The sequence below is a fragment of the Triticum urartu genome, chromosome 1A (assembly GCF_056163025.1).
Source record: "Triticum urartu cultivar PI428250 chromosome 1A, HENAU_Tu73, whole genome shotgun sequence".
Lineage (NCBI taxonomy): Eukaryota > Viridiplantae > Streptophyta > Magnoliopsida > Poales > Poaceae > Triticum > Triticum urartu.
Window position 1 is genome coordinate 79781888 of NC_141873.1, and position 20407 is coordinate 79802294.

The 20407-nt window shown below is 49.3% G+C and overlaps 1 pseudogene; it reads right to left on the reverse strand.

Annotated features, from left to right (window-relative positions):
- Nucleotides 1-17871: 17871 nt before the first annotated feature.
- Nucleotides 17872-19035, reverse strand: LOC147990127 (uncharacterized; annotated as a pseudogene).
- Nucleotides 19036-20407: the final 1372 nt, after the last annotated feature.

The following is a 20407-nucleotide window of genomic DNA, read 5'->3' on the forward strand; positions in this document are numbered from 1 at the left end:
ATTGCTCGTAGCCGGAACCATGGAGATGGTAGGGATGAGGATCCTCCCGATCAGTCTTTATTGGCAAAGTTCATGTTAGAGGTTGAGATGAACAAGCGTGAGTCTAACCGCTTGTTAGCACGTATTGAGGACAACACCGCACCCCAGTGCAAAAAGTCAGCGACCATCTATGATTTCATTGGTCTAAAACCACCTACCTTCCATCATTCCATTGAACCACTCGATGCAGATGACTGGCTCCGTAGTATCACTATCAAGCTGCGTTCTGCGAACGTAGCTGGAGGTGACAAGGTCACCTATGCTGCATATCACCTGGAAGGTCCTGCTAGTCTTTGGTGGCAGAACTATGAGGCTATGCTTCCAGCTGGCCAGATAACCACCTGGAGAGATTTCACTGAGGCTTTTCGCGAGCATCACATTCCTCAGGCTCTCATTGACTGCAAGAGAGAAGAGTTCTGTAGTTTCACCCAGAGTAAGATGGCTGTTGATGCTTACAGTAGGGAATTTGAGAACCTTGCCCGCTATGCTACAGAAGAGGTGTCCACAGACGCCAAGAAGCAGGCTAGGTTCCGGAAGGGTCTCAACCCCAAGTTGCGTTGTGATCTCCACCTGCATCACTGTGATACATTCCAGGCTCTTGTGAACAAGGCCATTAATGCAGAGACAGCTCAACTCACTTACGAGGAGTCTCGTAAGCACACCCGTGATTAGGGTTCCTCCTCCGGTTCTAGTTTGCAGAAGCGTCGGATTTGGGTTTCGAACTCCGCTCTTCCACCCGGTTATTCACCGAGGCCCTCTTATGTGGCGCCTCACCCAGTTCAGTTACATGCTCCACCCCAGCCTGTTGGTAGACCGCTTGTCAAAGCGGGTCCACGTCCTACCTCAGGGACTTGCTTCACATGCGGAGAGCCAGGACACTATGCACGTGACTGCTCTCAAACCAGTTATGCTCCACCCCAGCCCGAGAAGCCTATTGGCCGAGGTAAGACACCATGCAAGATGATCAGTATCAAGTCTGCTCCCACTGAACATGGACGTGTGCATCACGTCTCAGCTAAAGACGCTCATGATGATCCGGATGTCGTTCTTGGTACACTCCTTGTCAATTGTCACCCAGCATCGGTTCTGTTGAAAAACTGGAGCATCTCATTCCTTCATTTCCGAAAGCTACGCTAACTTGCACAACATGTCATTTTGTGATATGCCCTCTCCACTAGTCATTCAAACTCCTGGATCCAAATGGCAAACTTCTAGTGTAAGCCATGGTAATGAAATCCTTGTTGACAGACTTGTATTCCTTGCCTCACTTGTAGCCCTCAAGTCTACAGATATTAACATCATCTTGGGTATGGACTGGATGAAAGCTCATTATGCCAAGATTGATTGTTACACCAGGTCTGTTCAGCTTACCCACCCGTCTGGCAAGATAGTCACTGTCTCCACCAGAGTTGCAAAGCGCCAACTATATTCTCTTAATGCCAGCCCTCTTCCTGACCTTGAAGATATCCTGGTAGTCCGTGACTTTCCGGATGTCTTTCCAGAGGAACTACCAGGTATTCCACCTGACAGAGATGTAGAGTTTGTCATAGATCTTATCCCAGGAACCGCTCCAATCTCTAGGAGACCTTACAAGATGGCACCCTTAGAGCTAGCCGAGCTTAAGAAACAACTCGATGAATCCTTGCAAAAGGGTTTCATCCGCCCTAGTTCTTCTCCCTGGGCTTGCCCCGTCCTCTTTGTCAAGAAGAAGGATGGTACGGACCGGATGGTTGTAGATTATCGTCCCGTTAATTTGGTCACGATAAAGAACAAGTATCCGCTCCCCAGGATCAACGACCTGTATGATCAGCTCGCTGGATCCTCAATCTTTTCCAAGATGGATTTGAGGTTAGGCTATCACCAAATCAAGATCAGAAACGGGGACATTCCTAAGACGGCTTTTGTCACTCGTTATGGCCAGTACGAGTACACCGTCATGTCCTTCGGTCTAACAAATGCTCCAGCTACATTCTCCCGCTTGATGAACTCGATCTTCATGGAGTACTTAGATAAGTTCGTCGTGGTTTACCTCGATGATATTCTTATTTACTCGAAGAACGAGGAAGAGCATGCCGAACATCTTAGACTTGTGTTAGAGAAACTCAGAGAGCACCGCCTTTATGCCAAGTTCTCCAAGTGCGAATTTTGGTTGCCAGAAGTGACCTATCTAGGCCACGTGATATCTGGTAAGGGCATTGCTGTCAATCCCGAGAGAGTTCAGGCCGTTCTTGATTGGACTCCGCCTGAAACAGTTAAGGAAGTTAGGAGTTTCCTTGGTCTAGCCAGTTATTGTTGCCGCTTCGTTGAGAACTTCTCCAAAGTGGCCAAACCTCTCACAGAACTTCTCAAGAAAGATAAAAAGTTTGAGTGGTCCCCACAGTGTGAGTACAGTTTTCAGGAACTGAAAAGACGCCTGACTTCTGCTCCCATACTTGTGCCACCGGATTTCACTAAGGACTTTGTTATCTATTGTGATGCCTCACGACAGGGACTAGGTTGCATTCTTATGCAAGATCGCCATGTGATTGCCTATGCATCTCAATAGTTGCATCCACATGAGGAGAATTATCGTACACATGATCTAGAGCTTGCAGCCGTAGTCTATGCACTTAAGACCTGGCGACATTACCTCCTTGGTAAGCGTTGCAAGATTTACACCGACCACCAGAGTCTCAAGTATATTTTCACCCAACCAGATTTGAACCTTAGGCAAAGACGTTGGTTGAAGTTGATTTCAGATTACGATTTAGGGATTACCGACACCCCAGGCAAGGGGAATGTCATGGATGATGCGCTAAGTCGTAAGTCCTATTGCAACAATCTCATGTTGCAGCAGGGCCAACCACTTCTCCATGAGGAATTATGTAAACTTAACCTTCACATTGCTCCTCACGGATTCCTTTCTACCTTGGTGGCGAAACCTACTCTTGTGGATCATATCATAGAAGCCCAGAAGCATGATACGGGGATTACGCGGATCAAGAGAAACATAGCCAAGGGTATTGCTGGTAGTTTCTCATTAGATGATCGAGGTGTTGTTTTCTTCGGAAACCGCCTGGTGTTTCCCAAGAAGGAGCATCTTCGACAATTGATCCTCAAGGAGGCGCATGAATCTCCTCTCACGATTCATCTCGGTAGTACTAAGATGTATCAGGACCTACGCCAGAGGTTCTGGTGGACTAGGATGAAGAGGGAAATTGCTCAGTTTATTGCTAACTGTGACGTTTGTCATCGCGTTAAGGTAGAGCATCAAAGGCCTGATGGCACCCTTCAGCCTTTAGCTATTCCTGAGTGGAAATGGGATAAAGTTGGTATGGACTTTATCACCGGCTTTCCCAAGACCAAGAAAGGGAATAATGCTATCTTCGTAGTCATTGATCGTCTTTCCAAAGTAGCTCACTTCCTACCAGTTCGAGAGAGTATCACTGCTAGTCAGCTTGCTGACTTATATATTTCTAGAATAGTGTCACTTCATGGTGTTCCACTAGAGATCAATTCAGACCGTGGTAGTCTTTTCACTTCTCATTTCTGGGAGAGTTTTGAAACTGCCATGGGCACCCATCTTTCCTTCAGCACCGCTTTCCACCCTCAATCAAGTGGTCAGGTGGAAAGGGTCAACCAAATTCTCGAAGACATGCTTAGAGCTTCTGTTATCTCATTCGGTATGGATTGGGAAAAGTGTCTTCCCTTCGCCGAGTTTTCTTATAACAATAGCTACCAATCCAGCCTCAAGAAAGCTCCTTTTGAGGTTCTGTATGGACGAAGATGTCGAACACCTTTGAACTAGTCAGAAACCGGTGAAAGACAATTCTTTGGACCGGATATGATATAGGAGGCAGAAGATCAAGTTTGCATCATTCGTGAGAATTTGAAAACAGCCCAATCTCGTCAAAAGAGCCAGTATGACCGTAGTCATAAGGAAGTGTCTTATGAAGTTGGCGACAAGGCTTACCTTTGGGTTACCCATTTGAAGGGTACCCATCGTTTCGGTATCAAGGGCAAGTTGGCTCCTCGTTATATTGGTCCCTTTCTCATTCTTGCTAAACGAGGAGAGGTTGCCTACCAGTTGGAACTACCCCCACGTCTTTCTCGAGTACATGATGTCTTCCACGTCTCTCAACTCAGGCGTTGCTTCTCGGATCCCATCCGCGAAGTGGACCACGAAACGCTTGATCTCCAAGATAACCTCACATATGGAGAGTACCCTGTCCGCATTCTGGATCAAGCAGAGCGTGTCACCCGACGTCATAACATCAAGTTTCTCAAGGTTCAGTGGTCTCATCATTCCGAAAGAGAAGCTACTTGGGAGCGAGAAGATCGTCTTCGACTTGAGTACCCCACTTTCTTCCCGCCAACTCTTGAATCTCGGGACGAGATTTTTTCGAGTGGGGGCGAGTTGTCACATCCCTAGTTCTGGTATGACCTAGACCAGCTAGTCTTTGTGCGTCATGTTTAAATTCCATTTAAAATTGAAATGGGGATTTGTGAAACCCTCAGAATCATTCTAGAAATGACCCAAATAAAAAAATTGCTCTAAAAAGGGTCCAAGAAAATGCTCATGTTGCTCTCTGAAAATCTTGGACAGAGATAAAATTCAAACCAACATTTTCAGGAGCTCATAAGTATTTATTTTGGACTTCTGGAATTAATTCAATAATTATTTGCATTGGATTTATATTTGATATATTTCAAATATGATCCAATAACTCTGAAAGTTTGCAAGTGGCCTTGAATACTTTTAAACAGGCCACATAATAAATTTCAGAAGTTTATGAAATGATTTGGTGTAAAACTCAAATCAAAACAAATGTCAGAAAATAGAAAAGAATAACAAAAAGGGAAAAACCTCACCTGGCTTACCTGGCCCAGGAGAGAAGCCGGCCCAGCTGGCTGGCCAGCCCGGCCCATCCCCACCTCCCCTGTCGTCTTCCTCCTCTTGCCAGGAGGACGAAGGGCGCGTGGTCGCCGTGAGCGAGCACACGCCGGCCACCTCCTGCTTCCCTGCTCGCCGTTGGAGGCACCCGACGACGCCATGTGCCCCCCGGACCCTCTCAGTCTCCCCAGTCCTCTCCTCTCCCTCGCTTTCTCGCTCGCGACCGAGCACGTTCGTCACCGCCGTTCGCCGTTGCCGTAGCCACCGCCTCCCCCTCACCCTCTCCTCGTGCTCAGAACCTCCGCCACGTCACCGGCTACCTCCTCGCCGAGCCACGCACCTCCGGATGGCCTCCATCGTCGCCACTGTCGTCTTCTTCACCGTCGGCCGCCGTGGATCCCCACCGCCCGTTTGCCGCCATCTCCACCTCCCCGAGCTCGCCGAGAAGCTCTTCGTGATCGCAGTGAGCCCCTGAGCATTTCCCCCTCTCCCCATGGTCGATTTCTCGCTGCAACACCGATGACCGCGAGTCCCGTATGCCACCGCCGCACGAGCTCGTCGCCGACGAGGCTCCGGTGACCAAATGGTCCCGTGCGTGCCTCCGTTGGGTTCATGAGCTATCGTAGAACATGTAGGTGCAAACCGCTGGTCCTTCCACGCGCCATGTCGTCGACTCCGTCGACACCCGAGCTCCGGCCGCCGCCCAGCTCGCCGCTGCCGCCGCTACAGACCAACTCGCGCCCTCTCACTGCCACCACTGGATGCGCACGAGCTCCAGCTAGTCATAGAGGCCAACCGCGTCGCAAACCTCCGCATGTAGCGTGAGCCCGAGCAATTCCGATGAGCCTCCGCCGCGAGATGTGGTCGCCGATGCTTAATCCGGTGACGCTGACGTGGCAAGATTAGTTTAGGACTAATCCCCCCCATTAGTGACACTGACAGTGGGCCCTGGCGCCTTAATCTTTTAAGTTTAATTAGAAATAACCCCATGTTTAACCTATGACACTGACGTGTGGATCCCACTGGTCAGGTTTGACCTGGACCGTGCCTGTTGACCTGCTGACGTCATGCTGCTGTCATGCTGACGCAATATATCATTTTCTAGTTTAAAAATAAATCAGGAAATTCCAGAAAATGCTATAAACTTCAAAAATTCATAGAAATTCAACCGTAGCTCAGAAAATAATTTATATATGAAAAATTATCAAAAAAATTCAATATATCCATCTGTACCATTTTCATGCATGACAAACCAACTTATACCTACTGTATAAGTGAAACACTAAAATGGCTTATACAAAGAGCTCATGTTGGAGATGCATTTGAATCTTTGGTTCAAATGGATTTCATCCAAATAAAAGCTAGTTGCATTAGCTCGATCAGCATCACATATTCATGCCATGATCATGCATCATATTGTTGCATATGCTTGTGTTTGATTATTGACACCGTTCCTTCTCGATAGATCCTGCTTCGGAGACCGACCCAGAGTACCTGTCTGAGGATCAGTGCCCCCTGTTGATCTACCAGGCAAGCAAACCCCCTTGTTCATTCCGATACAATCCTACTCTCTCGCTCCTGCTCTCATTTATTGCATTAGGACAACAACGATTCAACTGCTACTTTGTGCTGCGGTAGTTGAACCCATTCCTCTGCATGACCTGTCATTGCCACAGTAACTAGTTGAAACCCACTAGCATGTGTAGGAGTTGATTGAAGCCATTGTTGTGTTCCTACCATGCCATGCTTGCTATTGCTTAGAGTGTGTCAGGTCTGATTCATTGGGAATGAATTGGAGTGCAGTGTTCTATGTTCTGATGCTAAGAGTAAAGTGTGTGAACATGATTTGGTAAAGGTAGCGGTGAGGGGCCATGTAGGAGTACATGGTGGGTTGTCTCACTAGAACCGTCCTTAAGCACTGAGTTCTATGTATGTTGTCCAATGACTCGATATTACCACACATTGGGTTCCGGTAACTCGACCCCTCTCGACTTATTAACCAACTCGATCTCTGTCCAGGAGTCGCAACTAGTTTCTGGTGTTTGTAGGTAGTGTTAGTAGTCTACCAAGTGGCACCCGACCAGGTGGGCTTGGGACAGACTAGGCACGGTGGCACGGTGTACCAAGTGGCGCCCGGATGGTGGGCTTGGGAACCCTGCTCACATCGCTTGGGGCCGTGAGCGACACCCCGACCGGATCTCCTTGCGGATGGAACCCGAATAGGCGATGAACCTGGATGAGAGACTTGTGTGGTTAGTCAGGTCGTGGCCAACACCCTCGCCAGGCTTCCGCTTGAAGGTTTCCGAGGTACATGACGTGTACATGGTGATAAGTGGTGAGAGCGTGTGTGAAGAAGTACACCCCTGCAGGGTTATCATGATCTATTCAAATAGCCGTGTCCTCGGTTATGGACTTCTTGGATGCTTACGTGTTACATAGACAACTTAAAGTGGATACTCTAAAATGCTCAAGACAAGTGTGAGTGCTATGGATGGCCTCCCGTAGGGAGACGGGGATGAATCCATAGTAGTGTATTGATGTGGTGATTAGTGGACTCGTGTGCGCTGCCTCACCTCAAAGAAGTTTCTCATTGTCGTAGAACAGGATAGCCACTGAGTCAAAGCTGGCTTGCTGCAACTAAACCCCACATTACCTTCTTGATACAAATGCATGTATGATAGGATCTGATGTAAGTCTTGCTGAGTACCTTTGTACTCACGTTGCTTTATTTATGTTTTGCAGCGGAGACTTCGGTCTTACTAGTTTACTTGGACTTCGACGAGTAGCTTGCACCTCAGCTACGATCTTGTGCCCTTGGGAGGGACTTGTAGATAGTCAGGCCTCTTAGCCTTTTTCTTTTGTAGTTGTCTGTACTCAGGCATGTAATGCTTCCGTTGCTTGTATGCTCTGAATGATGGGTCATGTGACCCCTGTTTGTATTAATGCTATGTGGCTCTTCTGGGCCTTTATCTATATGAGTTGCGTTATGTTGTGATGCCATGTTGTACATCACATACTTGCATGTTATGCGTACGTGTGACGTGTATTGCTATGTGTGGGATCCGAAAATCTAGTTGTTTATCCTTGGCAGCCTCTCTTATGGGGAAATGTAGTCTAGTGCTTCCTTGAGCCATAGTAGTCCGCTACAGCCCGGTTCACCGGAGTCCTGCTAGCCTAGCACTACTGCTCAGGGCACTTGACTGGCCGGCATGTGTTTCACTTCGTTCCTTTGTCTGTCCCTTCGGGGAAATGTCATGCGGTGACATTCGGAGTCCTGCCTAGCCTGCTACAGCCCGGGTTCCTGGAGTCCTGTTAGCCCAGTGCTACAACCTGGATTCACACGGTGTTGACCGACATGCTCGATGTGAATCATGTATGCCTGTCCCCATAGGTTAGTGCCGCTTTGGGTTCACGACTAGCCATGTCGGCCTGGGTTCTCTGTCATATGGATGCTAGCGACACAATCATATACGTGAGCCAAAAGGCGCAAACGGACCCGGGCCAGGGTAAGGCGACACCCGTGGGAATACCGTGCGTGAGGCCGCAAAGTGATATGAGGTGTTACCAGCTAGATCGATGTGACTTGGAATCGGGGTCCCGACAACTTGACCTTGGAGCATGAGACGAAGCTTTGTTCTGAAAGCCTGGGTTGGGTGGGTGGGAAGATCCATTGCCACCTTTGCTCTTCTGCTGATAAGGCTGACGGAATGGAGGAGGAGGAGGCAACCAATACTTTTGCCGCTTAGCTGCCACTTTAGTTGAAGAAGAAGAAGGAGTTGCATCCCTGACTCTCTTCTTGGAAGCATCGCACTTGAGCTGAGCAGCCTCTTCCTTTAATGCCATATTGTAGAACTCATCATACTTTTTCGGCTCAAAAAGCACGAGAGCTAGTTGCAGATCTTCTCTGAGGCCACCTCTGAACTGATAAATCATGCTCTTCTTGTCAGGGATGTCTTTCTTAGCGAAGCAAGCGATCCTCTGGAACATGATGTTGTATTGGTAAACAGACAAGCTGCCTTGCTTCAGATTGCGGAACTCCTCACGCTTACTCTCAACAACACTCTGAGGAATGTGGTGAGCTCTGAAGTCTTGACGGAAATCATCCCAGGTAATCACACGACCTCCTCTGGAATCTTTGTATTGTTGATACCACTCAACAGCTTGGTCTTTGAGTTGGAACGAAGCAAACTTGACAAAGACCTCAGGCCTGACGTTGCTACACTCAAAATGTTTGTAGATATCCATGAGCCAATCATCAGCGTCTGTGGCCTCGACACAGTTACTGAAGGACTTCGGCTGGTTTGCGAGGAACTGGTTGAGGGTAGCAAACTGAGTTTGATTGTTGCCATTGCCTTGATTTCCTTCGTTGCGCTCTTGCAAGAGTTGCATAATCAGCTGCGTGTTGGCGTTGGTGGTAGCCATCACAGCTTGCCATGCCTCCGGAGGTGGAGGTGGTGGTGGTGGTGGTTCCGGATTCTGACGCGTTGGAGGAGCCATCCTGAAGAGGGTGACATCCGTTAGCATCTTGAAAGACATATATTCAAGCTGAATCAAATGGATCTAAATTGCAACATATAGCCTTAACATTTGAACAAGAATGAACGAATGAATTCCAAAGTAAATGATCACACTTCCATAAATTGAGAAGCCACTTAGATAGAGATAGATGAATAATACAACAAGGTACGGATATGAACAAGTAATTGGTAAGGATTACCCAATCACAAACCAACTATCTGAAGGAAGAAATACTAGAGCTACATGAATTCCCACCTATGAAACTCCCGAAATTTTCCAGTTATGCAATCAGGTGTTGGGGATACAGGGGAAGCATAATATCTCACCCAAAACTAGAGAATCCTACATCCAGCTGTATCCATCCTTCAACACATAACCAAGAAACCTTTGGAAATTATTTACCTCAACCTTCGAAAAGCATCCGTTATACGAGTTATGGCAATACTCCCGAACTCCCGCCCCAGTACTGGGTGGCGTCGAGGTTAGCTCACCAACACCTGCATAAAAGAGATTTTTGATGTCGGCGAAACTCAGGTATACCAGAACTGCAACGATAAAATTGCGACGACAACACCTCGAAGCTCAACTCCCCGGGACACTGCCACAACCCCTAAATGCCAGGAGGCACCAAGAACAATGTTCTCGTCACAAAACCATCGGAATGATTCCAATATACCCACGTGATCCTAAATTTTTTTAGTGAAATTTGAGAAGAGAAGAGTCAAAACTCTACGTTAGGATGCCTCACCAGAGCGATGAAGGGACCGAGCAGTAAAAAGAATCCTACTCTCCGATATATATAATCCTAAAAGACTCAAAACATTTTTCTAGACTCAACAACGCCAGCGATTCGATCAAGCAGGGGGCTCCTAAGTCGGGGAAGGCTCTGATTACCAACTTGTAACACCCACGATGCGGCTATATCTCCCATGTATCAGAGCACAACTTAGAGGCATAACCGCATTGTAGGCATGTCGCAAGAGGGGTAATCTTTACACATCCCATGTACTGAATAAGAAAGAGGTACAGAGTTGGCTTACAATCGCCACTTCACACAATACATAAATATAACATTACATCATCCAGATACAATCAAGGTCCGACTACGGAACCAAAATAAAGACAACCCTGAATGCATAAGATCCCTGATCTCCCCAACTGGGCTCCACTACTAATCGTCTGGAAAAGAAACGTAGTAACGTCCTGAGTCCTCATTGAACTCCCACTTGAGTTCAGTCACATCCCCTGGAATGGTATCATCGGCAATGGCATCTGGTTTTGGAAGTAATTTGTGAGTCACGGGGACTCAGCAATCTCATACCCTCGTGATCAAGGCTATTTAAGCTAATGGGTAGGGAAAAGGTATGAGGTGGAGCTGCAGTAAGCACTAGCATATATGGTGGCTAACATACGCAAATGAGAGCGAGAAGAGAAGGCAAAGCATGATCGAGAAGCTACAAAGATCAAGAAGTGATCCTAGAACTGCTTACGTTCAAGCATAACACGAGACTGTGTTCTCTTCCCGGACTCCGCCGAAAAGAGACCATCACGGCTACATACGCGGTTGATCCATTTTAATTAAGTTAAGTGACAAGTTCTCTACAACTGGATATTAACAAATTCCCATCTGCCCATAACCGCGGGCACGGCTTTCGAAAGTTCAAATCCTTGCAGGGGTGTCCCAACTTAGCCCATCACAAGCTCTCACGGTCAACGAAGGATATTCCTTCTCCCAGGATGGCCCGATCAGACTCGGAATCCCGGTTACAAGACATTTCGACAATGGTAAAACAAGTCCAGCAAAGCCGCCCGATGTGCCGAAAAAATCCCGATAGGAGTCGCACATATCTCGTTCTCAGGGCACACTGGATTGTCCAAACTTCCGGTAGGCCAACCCAGAGTTGCCCCTGGTGGCCACCGGCGGTTGACAAGTTGGACCAACACTTAGAGGAGCACTGGCCCGGGGGTTTAAAATAAAGATGACCCTTGAGTCTGCGGAACCCAAGGGAAAAAGTCTTAGGTGACAAATGGTAAAACCAAGGTTGGGCCTTGCTGGAGGAGTTTTATTCAAGGCGAACTGTCAAGGGGTTCCCATTATAACCCAACCGCGTAAGGAATGCAAAAATCAAGGAACAGAACACCAGTATGACAGAAACTAGGGCGGCAAGAGTGGAACAAAACACCAGGCATAAGGCCAAGCCTTCCACCCTTTACCAAGTATATAGGTGCATTAACGTAAACAAGATATAATAATGATATCCCAACAATAAACATGTTCCAACAAGGAACAAACTCCAATCTTCACCTCCAACTAGCAACGCTATAAGAGGGGCTGCGCAAAGCGGTAACATAGCCAAACAACGGTTTGCTAGGACAAGGTGGGTTAGAGGCTTGACATGGCAATATGGGAGGCATGATAAAACATGTGGTAGGTATCGCGGCATAGGCATATCAATAGAGCGAGCAACTAGCAGCAAAGATAGAAGTGATTTCGAGGGTATGGTCATCTTGCCTGCAAAGTTCTCCGAGTTGACGTAAGCTTGATCCTCGTAAGCGTACTCAACGGGTTCCTCGATCATGTACTCGTCTCTCAGCTCCACCCAAGGCAAGAACACAAGCAAAGGAAAACACAATCAACCACGGTGCAATGTGCATGCAACATGATGCAAAACATGGCATGATATGCGGGATGTGATACGCAATGCATATGCATGCTCCGGAAGGAAGAGATTGAACCAGGCCTCAACTTGGAAAACCAAGTGCGCCACTAGAAATATGAGTTGATTTCGGTCGAAATCGATATAAAGATCACCGGAATCGGATGCACGGTTTGCAAATGGCAAGCAAAACAATAATGGCACAATTCTGCGATTAACAACACGATGCCATCTAGAATGCAACAAGAAACTAAGCTACTGCTCTCCAACATAGCAACAAAGCACATGGCAGTGATCTACTCAAGATGCTTGACAAAAGATGAACACTGAGCTATGGCTAAATCACATAATAGCAGGTTCAAACAAGCATGGCAAAAGTGCAAAAGATAACAGCATCGCAGACTTAGTGAAAATAACAACATGCCAGGAATTAACATCAGGAAGCAATGTTTAGAGCAAGTTATCCACATGCTACAGGATCATATCATGGCAAAGCAAGGCATGACATGAAACTACTCAAAGCATATAACAAAAGTCCCTTACTAAGCATAAGCAAAAAAGGATCAAAAGATATGATGGCACCCATGTAAACATAGCAAGTTTCGTTAACAGATTCAGACTTAGCAGAAAACTAGACATGGCAAAAATAGAGTTACGTAGGCATGTTTGCGACCTCGATGCACTCACTACAAGGTATTGCATGACAAACTAAGCATACACCCAGCAAGAAGACATGATCAAGAAGCTATTCATGACAGGAACAATCTCATAGCATGCATGGATCAACTACAACAACCTTGGCAAAATTGATTAACACGTAAACAATCTGCCAGGAACATTTTATGGCAAAAGTAGAGCAAGATTGAATCATGCTAGGGTACTCCATAATTGCAAACAAAGACATGGATGGATAGAACATAACAATATCTCAAAATCATCCTTACTGAACATGCTCAAAAGAGGCATGGATCACTCTATAGCAACATGTATACATGGCATAAAAATAACATCAGGGAAATGACTTAGAAGAATTCTAAGTCCCTGAAATCAGCAACATCACGAGAGCTACTTTGCATGCTTGTGCTAGTCACCACATTGATCACAAAAATACATGGAATACACCCCTATAAAGATGGCATGGCATAGCCCAAAACACATGTAGGGCTCAAGTTCATAGGAGGCACACATTAATCATGGAAAAAATGACAAATGTCCATAATCTGTTACGAAACAGAAACTAACATTTTATAGCACTCTTGCAACAACATTTTAGGCATCAAGATGGACTCAAACAAGCATGGTGCAATGGAACAAAATGAAGAGCACATCCAGACGAACAATTTGATATATGGCACGCCCAAAATGGAGCTGCGGATGATGAGATATGATGCGATGAACAGGGCATGAAAAAATTACAGAGCAAGGGACTTAGTGAAAATATACCCCTCCGGACCAGATCTAGGGTATGTGGCACGGAAAACGAGGCGGGGCGCGGGCTCACCGGAGTTCACGAGGTAGTCGCCGGAGTTGGAGGGGGGAGGCGGATCCGGCGCCGGGGAGCTCTCCTCCGGCTGGATCTCGCCGGATCCGGTGCGGGGCGAGGCGCGGACGACGAGGGGCGGCGCCGGGCGCGAGGTGGCGGCGAGCGGCGATGGCGGGGCGGGGAGATGGCTGCCGGGCGGCACGGCGAGTCAGCGGCGAGGGCTCGGGCGGGGGGGCGGTCGTGGGCGGCGGAGGCGGGGCGCAGCGTACGGGCCGCGGGGGCCAGATCTGGGCCGAGCGGGCTGTCGGCGGCGAGGTGGTGGCGGGGACACGTGGCGGAAGGCGATTGGCTGGCGCGGATTGGCGGACGTGTCCGGCCGGACCGAACATGTCCGGCAACGCGGGGTGGAAGAAAGCTAGGGTTTGGACCCGGGATTTTCGGAGGGGGAGACCTCTTTATAGATTCTGGGAGCTAGGAGAGTCCAAATGAGGTGTAGTTTTTGGCCACGCAATCGCGATCGAACGACCGAAAGGATGGAGGGGTTTGGATGGGTTTTGGGCCACTTTGGAGGGGTGTTGGGCTGCAACACACACGAGGCCTTTACGGTTCCTTGGTTAAGCGTTGGAGTATCAAACGAACTCCAAATGACACGAAACTTGACAGGCGGTCTACCGGTAGTATACCAAGGCCGCTTGGCAAATCTCGGTCCAATCTGAGAACGTTTAACACCCGCACATGAAAAGAGGAAAAAGGGGACGCCGGAGGACGTAGGAGTGCCGGAATGCAAAACGGACAACGGGGAAAATGCTCGGATGCATGAGACGAACACGTATGCAAATGCGATGCACATGACGACATGATATGAGATGCATGACATGGAAAAAAATGCAAAACGAAGACAAAACCCAACCACGAGGGAATATCATAACTTAGAGCCGAAAATGGCAAGAGTTGGAATACAAATATGGCAAGTTACATACGGGGCATTACAGTAGGCGTCCTTCTTTACTTTCTTTTAAGTCGCCGGCCACTAGCTGAGCCGGCTTCTTTCTCTTTTTGTTCTGACTCTTTTGCTTAGTCCTGGCAGACTTCTTTCCAGGCCACTCTGGTGCCGCCAACCAGGCCATCGAGGCCGACCGTGAAGAACGAAGGGCGGAAGGCGAGAGGATCGCCGCCAATGCCCCTCGCACCCTTCGCGAGTAGCTTCTCAGCATCCAGACCCGTCTTCGGCTGACTCATCAGATGTTGCGCCATCTTTAGCATGTCGGCGCCCAGACGATCGCCGCCTTGTGGCCCGATAGGCCGGCCCCGCACACCCCTAGCCGGACTGCCGACTGGCTGGAGGTGGCAGCTGGCCGCCTTGAGGCGTGGAAGGGCTCCTCGGCCCAGGCCGGAGCGCGTCGGGCCTTGGAGTTCGTCAAGGCGTGGTACCCTGGGCTAGATCTAGCCCAGTTGACAACGTTTCGACAGGAGGCCCAGGAGGAGCTGGTGGCAGTGGAGGGCGAACTCGTCAAGCGGGCGGCGGCCATCGCCGAGTACACCGACACCGGAGTCTTCATCCTGGAGCCGGCTGAGGACGGCATCGAGGCGCCGCTAGAGTGGTTTGGGCTGAACCCGGAGGAGGGAGAGGACTTGGCCGAGGTGATCGACTCCAGTGACGAGGGAGAAGGTGAGGAGGAGGCGCCAGAGGTCGGAGCGGACGGCCAGCCCCAACTCGACCGCGCCTCCAGCAACGAACCGCACCCAAATGAGCCGGCTGCCGCTGGGGGGGACCAAGCGGGGACCGACCAGCCGGCGCCGCTGACTCCACCACTCCGCCGAACCCGTCCGCCGATCCCTAGGCTGCCACTTTACTTTTTATTTCTCCCTATTTATTAGTCTCAACGAACTTTGTTAGCTTCGCACAATTCCACCCGCGGGGTGTATTTGAAACTTATGTCGGATGTCGGCTGATATGTCTCCAACGTATCTATAATTTTTTATTGCTCCATGCTATATTATCTACTGTTTTGGACTATATTGGGCTTTATTTTCCACTTTTATATTATTTTTGGGACTGACCTATTAACCGGAGGCCCAGCCCAGAATTGTCGTTTTTTTTGCCTATTTCAGTGTTTCGAAGAAACAGAATATCAAATGGAGTCCAAACAGAAAAATCATTTTTGGAACGTGATTTTCTTCTCGGATAAGACCCAGGAGACTTGGACCCTACTCCAAGAAGTACCAGAGGCGGTCACGAGGGTAGGGCGCCCCCCCCCTACAGGGCGCGCCCCCTGCCTCGTGGGCCCCTTGGTGCTCCACCGACGTACTCCTTCCTCCTATATATACCCACGTACCCCCAAACGATCAGAACAGGAGCCAAAAACCTAATTCCACTGCCGCAACTTTCTGTATCCACAAGATCCCATCTCGGGGCCTGTTCCGGAGCTCTACCGGAGAGGGCCGTCATCACGGAGGGCTTCTACATCATCATAGCCCCTCCGATGAAGTGTGAATAGTTTACCTCAAACCTTCGGGTCCATAGTTATTATCTAGATGGCTTCTTCTCTCTTTTTGGATCTCAATACAATGTTCTCCCCCTCTCTTGTCGAGATCTATTCGATGTAATCTTCTTCTTTTGCGGTGTGTTTGTTGAGACCGATGAATTGTGGGTTTATGATCAAGTCTATCTATGAACAATATTTGAATCTTCTCTGAATTCTTTTATGTATGATTGGTTGTCTTTGCAAGTCTCTTCGAATTATCCGTTTGGTTTGGCCAACTAGATTGGTAGTTCTTGCCATGGGAGAAGTGCTTAGCTTTGGGTTCGATCTTGCGGTGTTCTTTCCCAGTGACAGAAGGGGCAGCAAGACACATATTGTATCGTTGCCATCGAGGATAACAAGATGGGGTTTATTTCATATTGCATGAATTTATCTCTCTACATCATGTAATCTTTCTTAAAGCGTTACTCTGTTTTTAACTTAATACTCTAGATGCATGCTGGATAGCGGTCGATGAGTGGAGTAATAGTAGTAGATGCAGAATCGTTTCGATCTACTTGTCACGGACGTGATGCCTATATACATGATCATGCCTAGATATTCTCATAACTATGCTCAATTCTGTCAATTGCTCAGCAGTAATTTGTTCTCCCACCGTAGAAAACCCTAAACCCTAGAAGCTGGCCAGCCGGTTGCTCGGGAACCGGTTGGTGAGGCGAGAAGCCGGCTTGGACTAAGTAAATGCTTTAGTCCTTAGCCATTTTTCATGTAGGCACCCTTTTCGCCTTGACTCCTGCCGACCGAATAGCTGCTCTGCAGACTGCGGCCTCTGGCAGGAGAAAGCTAGGGTGCCAACACACTACTTGTCTGGCTACAGGAAGCATTTCATAGTACAAGGCGGCAAGTCCCTAGGTCGACTGGTCGAACCCGGTGCCAGACAGACTAATGAAATAACACAGATGACAAGCGTAATACTTATCATATAGATAAAAGAGGGCAGTCCCCGAGCTCTTCTCGGGGGACCTGGAGTCTTCGTACTTAATACAAAAGTTGGCATGGTACATACTGCGTCAACTGTAAAACCTTCGAAGGAGGTTCGCATTCCATGGTCGCTCCGTCTCCTTGCCGGAGTCATCTCTTTTGCGTGCTCGAGGCTTCTGAGTGTCGATGAGGTAGTAGGAGTCGTTGCCCAACACCTTGCTAGTGATGAAGGGGCCTTCCCAAGGTGCCGAGAGCTTGTGCTGGCCGGCTATTTGCTGGATCAGCCGGAGCACAAGGTCACCTTATTGGAAGGATCTTGGCTTGACCTTTCGGTTGTAATATCGGCGCAGGCTCTGCTGGTAGATGGTGGACCGGCTGAGTGCCAACAGCCGGCCCTCTTCCAGCAGATCGACGCCATCTTGTCGTGCTTCTTCTGCCTCCTCTTCGGTGTACATGGTGACTCGAGGGGAGTCGAATTCTATGTCCGTCGGGATGACGGCTTCGGCACCGTAGACGAGAAAGAAAGGCGTAAAGCTGGTTGACTTGTTCGGAGTTGTGCGCAGGCTCCAGAGGATGGCCGGAAGCTCGTCGAGCCAACAGCTGGCCGACCGCTCCAGAGGCTCGACCAGTCGAGGCTTGATGCCAGATAAAATGAGGCCGTTTGCTCGCTCCACCTGGCTGTTTGACTGCGGATGGGCAACGGACGCTAGGTCCAGTCGGATGCCCTGCGTCGCGTAGAAATGGGCCAAGGCACCTTTGGCGAAGTTCGTGCCATTGTCGGTGATGATGCTATGTGGTATGCCGTACCGGATGGTGATGTCGGAGAGGAAAGTCACATCAGTCGGACCATTCAACTTCTTGATTGGTTTTGCTTCTATCCACTTGGTGTACTTTGTCCACCGCGACAAGCAGATGAGTCAAGCCACCTCTTGCTGTCTTGAATGGTCCCACCATATCCAGGCCCCATACGGCAAAGGGCCAGGTGATAGGAATAGTCTTGAGTGCAGAAGCCGGCTGGTGAGGCTTTGAACGAAACTTCTAGCACCCTTTGCATTTCTGGACCAAGTCCTTGGCGTCTTCTAGGGCAGTCGGCCAGAAAAAACCATGGCGGAAAAGCCTTGGCCACCAAAGCCCTTGAGGCCGCGTGGTGACCACACTCGCCTTGATGGATATCTTTGAGGATTGCCTGGCCTTGCTCAAGCTCGACGCAGCGCTGGTAAACACCAGTGATACTACGCCTTACAAGCTCTCTGTTGACTATGGTATATGTTGCCGCCCGGCGTTGCACTTGCCGGGCCGAGATCTCGTCGGTTGGCAGCTCTTTTTTCACCAAAAAATTGAGGATGGGTTGGGCCCATGAAGGTGCTGCAATTTCTTCGACTGCCAGGACTACCACTTGTACAAGGGCGGCTGGGCTAGGGGCGGTGGGTTGGCATCGGCCTCCGCTTGCTGAGTTGGTGAAGTCCCCGGGCCGACTGCTGCAGTCCCCGGGTTGTCCGCCGAAGTTCCCGTGCCGGCTGGTGGGACTCTCATGTCAGATCCGACTGCTTCAGGAGGAGCCGGCACAAATATGGAATCTGACTCTGGTGATGGCTTGACGGACGGCTTGAGGAGTCGTTTCAAGGCAACGCCGATTGATATTGCTTGCCGGGTGGAGCCGATTCGTGCCAAGGCGTCGGCTTGCTCATTGTCATTTCTTGGCACATGAAGGAACTCGCACCCTTCAAAGTATCCACTGAGTTGCTGTATGAGAAAATGGTAGCTGGCCATATTTGCATCCTTGGCGTCGCAGCCGCCTGATGACTGCTGGACCACCAAATCGGAATCTCCGTAACACAGGATCCGGCGAATGCCGAGTTCTTTGGCAAGCCGAAGCCCGTGAATGAGTGCTTCGTATTCAGCAACATTGTTGGAGGCGGCAAAGTGAATTTGCAGCGCATATCTGAGCTTGTCGCCCTTGGGGGAGGTGAGAATGACGCCGGCTCCCAAACCGGTGCGCATTTTTTAACCATCAAAATGCATCCGCCAATGGGTGGAATCTGGCGCTGGCGGCAAGTACTGGGTCTCGGCCCAGTCGACGAGGAAGTCGGCCAGTGCTTGTGACTTGATGGTGGTGCGAGGCTGGTAGTAGATGGTGTAGGGGGCCAAATCTATGGCCCACTTGGCCACTCGGCCCGAGGCATCTTGACTTCCAATAATCTCAGCAAGCGGAGCTATGCAGACCACAGTGATTGGGTACTCTTGGAAATATGGCTTCAGTCTCTTGGCAGCAAAGTGCATGCCATAACACATCTTCTGATAGTGGGGGTAGTTCTGCTTGGAGGCGGACAGTACTTCGCTTAGGTAATACACTGGCCTCTGGATTGGTAGGGCTTTGCCTTCTTCTTTCCGTTCCACCACTATGACTGTGCTAACCACCCGACTGGTAGCGGCAATGTAGAGGAGCATTGGTTCCTTAGGAGTCGGGGCCGCCAAGACAGGCGGGGTGGTCAACATCTTCTTGAGCTGGAGAAAAGCTTCGTCCGCCTTGTCATTCCACTCGAAAAAGGTGGTCTTCTTCATGAGCTGGTATAGGGGAAGAGCCTTCTAGCCCAGCCGACTGATGAAACGGTTAATAGATGCCAAGCAGGTGGTAAATTTTTGCACATCCAGTAGTCGAGTGGGTACTTCCATCCTTTCGATGGCCTTGATCTTCATGGGGTTGCACTCTATGCCGCGCTCTGAGACCAGAAAGCCAAGAAGCTGGCTGGCTGGTACCCCAAAGACACACTTCTTCGGGTTGAGCTTGATCTGAAATCGGCGCAGGTTCTCTAAAGTCTCCCTGAGATCCTCAAGTAGCGTCCCACGCTTCTCTGTCTTCACCACCACATCGTCCACATACACATGAGCGTTTCTGCCGAGTTGTTTGAGGAGACACTTCTGCATGCAACGCTGAAAGGTGGCGCCGGCATTTCTCAAGCCGAACGTCATGGTCAAGTAGCAGAAGGCTCCAAATGGCATGATGAAGGCGGTCTTTATCCTGTCGGCCAGGTCCAGCTTGATCTGGTGATACCCGGAGTATGCATCCAAAAAAACTCAACATCTCGCATCCGGCTATAGAGTCGATCACTTGGTCGATTCTGGGCAGAGCAAATGGATCTTTGGGGCATGCTTTGTTGAGGCTGGTATAATCAATGCACATGCGCCACTGTTTGTTCTTCTTCAGCACTAGGACTGGATTGGCTAACCATTCTGGAAAGAACACCTCCATGATGAAGCTGGCTGCCAGGAGCCGGGCCATCTCTTCTCCAACAACTCTTCTTTTCTCTTCTGATAGACGATGCAAAGGCTGCCGGACTGGCTTGGCATCAGATCGGACGTGTAACTTGTGCTC